Source organism: Amblyomma maculatum, chromosome 11 (assembly GCF_055883805.1).
Source record: "Amblyomma maculatum isolate TAMU_Amacu chromosome 11, ASM5588380v1, whole genome shotgun sequence".
In the NCBI taxonomy this organism is placed as follows: domain Eukaryota; kingdom Metazoa; phylum Arthropoda; class Arachnida; order Ixodida; family Ixodidae; genus Amblyomma; species Amblyomma maculatum.
In genome coordinates, this window is record NC_139354.1 from 85,533,875 (window position 1) to 85,541,446 (window position 7,572).

Sequence of the window (7,572 nt, forward strand, 5' to 3'; positions counted from 1 at the left end):
CACAAAAATATGTGCGTCACTAGAAAAGCTCATATAAGCATACATATTTTGCCAAGGTTCCTTGATTAGCAGTAACAAAATGTGTGCATATATTATCTATGAACTAGTACACTGAAAACGTTATCATGGAGACTTACAGCACAGTATTTTTACACTGAAATTGTGCACCGGTACTAATATAGTTGAGCACAGTATCTAACAATATTGCACTTTTTTTTTTTACAGACACCTGAGAGTCATGAAGAATGGCAAGTAATTGCGAAAGGGTTTGAAGAAATGTGGCAATTTCCACACTGCTTGGGGGCGCTCGACGGGAAGCATGTTGTTGTCGCTCCACCCGCCAGAAGTGGAGCTGCCTATCGAAACTACAAGGGAACATTTAGTATAGTTCTCATGGCACTTGTGGATGCTGACCTCAACTTCATATTTGTTGACGTTGGCAAAAACGGACGCCTAAATGACAGTGGGGTCTGGACCGAAGGAAAGCTGCGGTTGCGAATCGAGTCAGACCCAACATGCCTTCCACCTCCAGATCACCTGCCCAACTCAAACAGCACTGCACCCTATGTAATAGTGGGGGATGAAGGATTTGGCCTGAAGCCGTACCTTATGCGGCCTTATCCTGTTGCTGAGCTGCAGCAAGACAAAAGGATATTTAACTACAGGTATGGTCTACGTAATATTAATAAAAAATTATTTCACTGTTTTCAACTGTTCGTTTTTTTTTTCAGCCTTTGCAGTTATTTCTGAAATTAGTGCAAAAAAATTATTAGTTTCATGGCAACAAGCTTTTTGGTGGTGGGAGCTATGTTTGTGTCTTGAGCTGAGGATGATGAGGGCCAGGGAGCAGGTTGCACATTAACTGAATTTACCCTCAGGTAGTTGATTTCCCAGTTTTTGGATGCAGTTTAGGCACAGTGGTGTTGCAACTTACTTAGTTTGCATTATAGCTCATTTTCTTTCATTCAGACTGTCTTATAGTGCAGTTAAACCATGCTTTCAGCATTGCCCTGGAATGTTATGCACTTTACGAGAGCATTTACTGCTCAGTCACGAACGCATAAAGCAGCTATGAGGGCTCATTTGTTTTACATTTGTCCTCATGCTCGAACCTATTCATTACAGGCTATCTCGTGCCAGACGCACCTCCGAGAACGCCTTCGGCATTCTTGCCAGCTGCTGGCAGATATATCGCGCGCCAATGAGGCATAAGCCTATCAAGGCCATGCAGCTTGTGCTAGCAACTGTAGCCTTGCACAATTTCCTGCGGTCGAAGAGGACATCTAGGCAGCTGTATACGCCACCTGAGAGCCTTGACGTTGAAGATGTCCTTACAGGCAAGATGCCAGTTTCTTCTACCTTGTAATATTTGCAGAAACCTTGGTCTGTCTGTCTTGAAACAACACCGATGTTTTGACCCTTAGTTTTTTTTTTTTTAGTGCTGTGAATATTTTAAAATGTCTGCCTTAAAGTTTTGCACTCCTAGGCTGCATAAACATACAGGTCGCTGATGACCTGACTTAACACAGCCATCTGCTTGCAGTACTGATTGCTGGAGCATGCACAGGGCCAGATGTCATCAAAGGTAGCACTTTATCGTTTTGCAAGTGCAATGGTGAAATTCAGCCATTGGCTACGCGGATAATGCACCGGGCGGTCCAGGGATCTTAATCACAAAGTTGCTGTCCTTTTCCTAAACATTTTCCCCTTCACTATTCGTTTTTTGCAGACTGGCCTGCCCATAGTTATGAGGCACAACCGCACAACCTTTCTGTCCATGTTGCCTGGTAGAAGTTTTCCTACAACAGGAACAATGTACATTTCTGCCCATCATATAACATGGATAAAGATAGGAGGGTGACGCTTTCATTCAAAATGCAGAATACTTCTCTCTTCGACGCGCCACTACACCACCTTATAACAGGATAAGCTAGGTTCAGTGCTTTTCAATAGCGATTATGTGTATGCCATATACTTTCTGAAGTTTTTCGAAAATTTGTTGGATATTTTTCAAAATTTATATGCTTTCTTGAAATCAGTGGTTTTAAACTAGTTTCATGGTGCAAAACTGTAAAACATGGCAATTATTGGTGAAAAGTAATTCTCAAAGCATGCAGCTTTACATAACGAAGACAATTTGCTGACTTTGGAGTAACTGCTATTGGAGCTTATTGTAATAGACACAAGCATACCTAGACAGACTGTCGTGCATCTTTGTATTGAAAGCATGAAATTTTGAGAGTACTCGCTCAGCATTAGTGCATGACGTAGGAAAACGTAAAAATACTTGGGCTAATATACTGGCCAGTCACATGCAGTTTCCAAAACAAAGAAGGCTAGACAACAACGCACACTGTGTACTGGTGGTAACACTTTCATGTGCCAAACTTTTTGTACCTACTGAATTCATCTAGCAGCTCTCCTACTACTATTCCAGAATGAATGTGGGAGTATTGTCTGGGAACTAGTCCTTGCGGTCAGAAAACAGGCCTGGGGGAGAATCTGACTTATTGATAACTGGAGATGCTAGCAAGTGTTTAGGCAGCCAGCAGGGTGTAACCTCTGGAACCCCCCCCCCCCCTTCCCTGACTTCTTGCTTTTTGAATGCTTGCTAGCCACTCTCTGTACTCTGAAGGGAAGGGAAATGGGAAGCTTTATGTCAAGAGTAAGTCATAGGCTAGCACGAACATACCAGAAACCGGTGTTTTTTAGTTTTCAGCAGTGCCACAATTTTTTTTACTGGTGGATGCTGATCTGTAACCTTTAGCTAAAACAGGAAAGTACATGGTTCAGTTATGAGGTATTGTAAGGATATTTTTAAGCTGGATACCTCAAAATAAATCATGCACTGTCAGCTCTTGCAAAAGAATTGGATGTGGAAGGATCTTAGCCATGACAAGGTTTTGTTGTGTTCATGTGCTAAAACACATGCTTCATACTGCTGCTGCATATTGCTTGCTCACATGCAGGTCATATCCGCCAAGGAACGTGGAGAGATCAAGCCGGCCCTTGTGGTGCCATGCAGCCCCTGCCAAAGACTGGTGGGAACTCAAGCAGAAGTGCTCGAGAAGTCAGAGAACAGTTTAAGCACTATTTCTGCAATGAAGGCCAAGTCAGCTGGCAATGGAGACTTGTCTCCAGGTAAGTAGAAAGATGCATTTAATCTTGCATGTCAATTACATCAAGGTACTCCACTGCTGTAGTATGCTTCGATAGGCTTACTTTAACAATAGCCTGATGGGCATTTAACATTGCCAATTGGCGCTCTGGTCCTGCCGGTATTTGCCGCACAGCATGGGCAATCATGCTGCCAAATGCATCGCACTCATCGGCAGCTGCGAGACGTTGCTGACTCCTCTGCAAAGTTTCAACCGCCGACGTCAGCAGAACTTTTCTCTGCTCTTTTTCTTCATCATAGGCCTTCCTCTTTTGTGCAGGTCTTGATGCGGTCACAGCCGACGACTCAGCACACATTGGTGGCGAATCTTCCACCTCGTGACTGGCTTCCGGAACAAGAGCTTCAGAATTCCAGATGTCACACTGGCGTTCAATATCCTGAAAAAAAGGACACAAAAGCTTGAGACAAAGCAACACAGGCTGAACTGTTTTTCACTGTGTTTTTTATTTAAGGTATGAGACCACAACTGAAACCACACTTCTGCTAAGATTTAGTCATTATTTTATCCCATACAGTATTTCTCAAAACCCAAAACTGCACACAGAGTATGAGAAATAGTGTAGTGTACAGCTTCTAAATAACTTTGACTACCTGGGCCTACACTGTACTGGCTTTGCACAGTACGCGGGCAATTCATGTGTTGTCTTCATCAACATGCAGCAGCTAAGACCAGAACTTAATTCTGCACTCTTTGGCTTATGAGCAAAAGGTCATAGCCACTCGTTGAAATATTGCGGTGAATACTGCGGACACGGTTTTGGAAAACTAAATGATGCCAGGAAAAAAATGATCTGCAATAATGCAACCTGTTCAGACAATGAGCTACAAGATGAATGTTGTGATGGATGTTATTAGTTTCTGTATTACTGCAGTATGCAAGAAAAGAACATGTCAACCAATTGCACTTCAAAATTATTGGTGATAAAGCAAACACCTTTACTGACAACATGGAAAGGAAAAAAAAATGGGGTTAATTTATAACAGAAGTATAGAAATCAAAATGTGCAGGCCTAAATTATACTAGGCTCATAGGTGGATGGTGGTGAAAACTTTATTTCCGTAAAGAGAGAGAGAGAAAAAAAAAGAAAGACATTTGTCAAATGATCAATGGGCTTCTTTCCGTTGGCTTCGTGATGTGGCCGTCAGACCGTGTCTTTCGGCGACTTCCAAAGCCCAGCTCACCGCCCGCAGTTGTACCACAGGTTCGGAGCTGGTCACCGCAGCCTCCCATTGTAGTGGGTTAGATAATAGCCATTCGGCTTCGGATTGGAGCTTAGGGCACATGTGTAAGATATGAGTTAGGTCGGCCTTTTTGGCATCGCAAAGCGTGCATTCGGGGGCATTATGCGCTCTTTTTTGTTTTTGGCGCCCAATTTCTTTTGCTTGTTTCCTTCGAATAACTCATGCATATCAGTCCTTTTGTGTCTTTTGTTAATGCTTTGTGATGGAGGCCCTACTGTATATTATCTGTGTGACCAACCTAAAGGCATCCAGAGTATTTCTTTCATTAATAAAGTTAGCTACATCATAATGCAAGGTACAAACCTGTTGTTGGTACGCCCATTAACTTGCTCGTTTGTGAATAAGAAGTGTGCAAGCCATAATTGCAATAAACAAAGTGATACTTTCTGCTAGCTTCAATGAGACATGAAAATGCAAAGCACAGTGCAAGGGCTTTGAACAGCTACACAGCATGAATAAAAAAAATTGAAAAACTTCTGTGCCACTGAACACAGGTGGAAACACCAGTGCAGGCTGTCAATGCATATGCTGACTGCTTATCATATGATGAATGTTATATGGCATAATGCCATAAGCAACTATCAATATGTTGAATAAGCTTCTGCTCATATTAAGCAATACATGTTTTGACACTTGTTTTGAGAAATAACATTAAATAATAAACATTTTTGTTATTCAACTGAATGTTTTGCAAATCTTCCATAAATTACCACTACAGTTCCATAAATTACCTACACAGTTTTTGACACCACAGGTAAAGTGACATCAGGCAAAGCAGTTGTGCTTCATTTATATCTACTTTGGTTCTCAAGCTAAACGGTCCATAAAGAATGTCATCTGTGTATACGGATTCAAGTAACCTTGTCTCACTGAATGTCGACAGCAGTGAGAAAAACTCTTGTCCATTTCAGTATTTTCAGCGTGAAGTAATTATGAAAAAAAAAAAGATTAAGAAAAAAACGTTTATGACTAATATCTGTTTTAATGCACAGTGGCGGGCAGCTGCAACCATGGTATTGTGCTATTCATTACTTTTGAAATAACGACGTACAGTTTAAAGCGCTAATATTTATGCCAGTCTGATGAAGACAAGCAGAAGACAACAAAGTTTCCTCTCGCGCTCGGACTGTACGTCCCTGGACTTCGTCAACACCAGCTCTTTGTGTTACTGGCTCTGCGGCTTTCACACGTCTTTTTGCCAATGTTACAATATAGCAAAGCAGCAGAAAAAGCAACTGTTCATGCCATATGACAAATGGTAACGCCAGTCAACATGGCAACACGGCACAGAAAAGCAAGAAACCACAAAACAGTCATCATACGGGATTTTGCACTGGTGTCCGGCTCTCAAAATTCAATGGAAATATTTCGTTGAGGAAGTCAATGTTTTGTTTGGTGGCTATATTTATGTGACATGTTAAATAACCGCTGTATATTTGCACCAAGTCCACTGTCTGGAAATAGTTCACGGTTAAAATCCATAGGGAAGCTTAGTCTCTAAAAAAATGGTCACAATTAGAGCCACGCATATAAAAATACTGCTTGAAGGGGCAAAACTATATCAGCATATGAAAAGTGTATTGTGGCCCAGAGCAAATCTGAGTTCACATAGTCTGTGTCGACCACTACTACTTCTTTCAGGGCAGTTTGACAGAAGAAAAGATTATCATTTTTTTTCTTTTCAAAAAAGCAAGCCAGATTTCATTATCTGCTTCACAAAAATCAGCTTCAGTGATATGGGATTTTCATAGATACCTGAAAAATTAGCTGAATGTTATAAACATAAACTGCAGCTTTCAATGAAGGGACCAGACAAACTACATTTATAAATGACGCTTGCATGGCCCCCGGCTAGCAAGGGATGAATACAACATACCTCCTCCTCTTCCTGCGTGTCCAACGTTGACATACTGGGCTGCGAGGTACAGGAGCTTGATAAAAAGAGCAGCCTCTTGTAGTGTGCCCACCTCGGTTCATATATGTCGTCCGGGCTGGCACCGGAGCGGGCTTTAATTTTCCGCCTTTCGCGCATAAACTGGGTCCGCAAATTCGCGAAGCGCGAGCGCACTTGGGCAACTGAAAAGTAAGAAAATGCGCAGTGGGTATTGGGAGACAGCGATAAAGTTGGCGACTTGTGTTTGGCTTCTCGTACGCACGGCGCCCAGTCAATTAATGCAATTGACGGTCGGCTCGTCACGACGCCACAGCAACCACACAAGCAGTGCTAAATTATAGGGTGTGGGTAGAGGAAAAAATAAAAAACAGACATCACAGCATCAGATACCGCACCCGAAATGAACGCCGGATCTCAGCGCAAAGTTTTCGTACATACCTGTGTATTGGCCTCCCAGCGCCTCGCATATCTCAGCATATGCCGCTTCTTTGAGCTCTCGGCGGTGATAATGTTGATCTCTGATATCCCATATTATACGGCGTTCTTCTACAAGGGAGATCAGCTCCGCCTCCGTCTGCGTTGAAAATACAGCCGCCGACATCGCACACCCGAAGTGTTGTGATCAAGTGCACGCTTTCGCAGGCCTCACGCAAGGTAGGCATGGAGAGCGGAGCAATGTTGACGCGATGTCAATGCGGCTGTCACGATAATTTAGTGTTTTATGAGTGCCGCAACACATTCAAAATGTATTCTCCGCTGGAACTGGATCTTGTCTTCGGCATATTTTTGCTCAGCGGCCGATCTCACGAAGACTCGGCCACCGACAGTCGGCAGACTGGTTTTGTCGGTGTCCCCGGCCTCAAAGCCTGTCACACTGGGAAGACATTTGGTTTTCGGTCGTGTTGGTGTCGTCGTCGGCCTAGTGTGACAGCTTGGTCGGCCGCAGACACGGTCGGCCGACGAGTTGGCCGACTGTCGGTGTCGTTGTCGGGTCTGCGTCGGTGTCGTGTCGCGCTAGTGTGACAGGCCCTTAACGAAACAACCTTTACTGCAACATCATGAAGAAACGGGCAGTGAAGCTGACCCGGAGAGATTACAGACACTCTCACACAGCTGGTGTCTAGCGTCGTCTCAACGGCGCGTCAAAGTAGTCTCTGTCTCAGCGGAGTCGGCCGCTGCTTTTTATAGGTTTTCCCGTTCACAGGGAAAGGGTAAACCCTCACAGGAAAGGGAGAGCCAAACATGTTGGTTCACGACG

At 43.5% G+C, this 7,572-nt stretch overlaps 1 long non-coding RNA gene across 1 annotated transcript; it reads right to left on the reverse strand.

The window, feature by feature from the left end:
* Positions 1-3,142: 3,142 nt before the first annotated feature.
* Positions 3,143-7,348, reverse strand: LOC146174305 (uncharacterized). Its single transcript, XR_014702299.1, has 3 exons — positions 6,753-7,348; positions 6,297-6,644; positions 3,143-3,555 (listed from the first exon to the last, which is right to left on the reverse strand). It is a non-coding gene; the product is annotated as an uncharacterized LOC146174305 (long non-coding RNA).
* Positions 7,349-7,572: the final 224 nt, after the last annotated feature.